A 1,689-nucleotide genomic window follows, 5' to 3' on the forward strand; every position below is an offset into this window, starting at 1 on the left:
AAGGTGCTACGCAGTGGGACTGAACCCGGAACCATGTGGTTGGTAAGCAAGCTACTTACCACACAGCCACTCCTTTAAAAATTTTTTCATATGAATGGCATGAGCAGTTTTTTTATTTCATCTTCAGTATGGGTTTTCTGTGACAACTATAATGGACTTCGTTCCTCAGAGCTAGCTGGTCTTACACCACCACCACCATCACTCTGTCCCTCAATCCTGCAATACCCTTTATGTCCAAACCTTTCCTCACAAGAGTTTCATCCCTCTGGAATCTTCTCTCTGCTCTCATGTCTTTCCAGCAGGTTTTGACCCACAACAGGTTGAATGGGACATTAATGGTGTCAAACTCACAAGTCTCGGCTGGTCTGTAAAGGTCTGAGAGCTGTGCTCTTTGTGCTAAACTTTATAAGTAAAAAAAAAAAATTTTTAAGAAATTCAATTTTCCTTCACCAGAGTCATCTAGAGTTGCCTCCCATTAATCAACTCTCCACTTCCTTTCTCTCTCTCTCTCTCTCAAAAATGTCACAACCATCATCATCATCATCATCATCATCGTTTAATGTCCATGGTGGTGGTGGTGGTGGTGGTGATCATGACTACAAGGACAGTGGTGGCAGTGGTTGATGGTGGTGGTTATGATAGTAGTGGTGGTGGTGGTGATAGTTGTAGTAGTAGTAGTAGTAGTAGTAGTAGTAGTAGCAGTAGTACAACTACAATTTTAATTTTTATGCTCTTCAATACTGTTCATTATTCAATAATACATGAAGCTGTTCCTGTAAAAGGAAGACCTAAAATGTAGTCAAATTTAGCCCAAATTCCGTAATGATGGGACGCTAAAAAGTTCCTGGCTTTAAGGGTTTCGCGAAAGGCCTGGTTGGAGGCTCAACCTTCCGAGTTCTTTTACAGGGATTAAAAAACTGAAGGACAGCTGCAATAAGTGTGTGAATCGGAGAGAGGAACATGTTGGATAAAATCATAATTAATTGATCCTCCTGTATTTTATTTTACACAAAGTTGAGAACTTTTCAGCACCCACTCATACCTGCCGAGACTACATTGTCCAGTGTGTCCTTTCTTTAAAACAGATTAGGGTGCATGTACGCATATAACGATAGCTATTTCACATCTAAGTTGCTGGTTAAGATTTATCCGAAGTGGTGTTTGGGGGCGGGGGTCACAGCAAACTCTGTGGCTGTTCAAATGTTTATGTTGTTTTAAAAAAAGGGTACTCTTTTATTCTTTTACTTGTTTCAGTCATTTGACTGCAGCCATGCTGGAGCAAATCTTTGGATGCCTAGTACTTATTCTCTCAGTCTCCCTTGCCGAACTGCTAATGTTACGGGACATAAACACACCAGCTTCGGTTGTCAAGCAATGGTGGGGCGAACAAACACAGACACACAAACATATACACACACACATATATACATATACATATATACGACGGGCTTCTCTCAGTTTCCGTCTACCAAATCCACTCACAAGGCTTTGGTTGGCCCGAGGCTATAGTAGAAGACACTTGCTCAAGGTGCCACACAGTGGGAATGAACCCGAAACCATGTGGGTGGTAAGCAAGCTTAATTTTTTTTTTTTTTTTTGTGGTTTGCAGTACAGATATGTATGAGATGACACTGTTGTTGTATTTTATTTTATTACGATGACAATATTATGGTACTGCAGTTTCGGATG

General features: G+C 40.8%; 1 protein-coding gene across 5 annotated transcripts in view; it reads left to right on the plus strand.

Moving 5' to 3' along the window:
* The window catches only part of LOC106874611 (glycoprotein endo-alpha-1,2-mannosidase), a 76,209-nt gene that overhangs the window by 67,567 nt on the left and 6,953 nt on the right, over positions 1-1,689 (plus strand). The gene's annotated exons all lie outside the window — the stretch shown is intronic.

The sequence above is a fragment of the Octopus bimaculoides genome, chromosome 18 (genome assembly GCF_001194135.2).
Source record: "Octopus bimaculoides isolate UCB-OBI-ISO-001 chromosome 18, ASM119413v2, whole genome shotgun sequence".
Classification (NCBI taxonomy): Eukaryota; Metazoa; Mollusca; class Cephalopoda; order Octopoda; family Octopodidae; genus Octopus; species Octopus bimaculoides.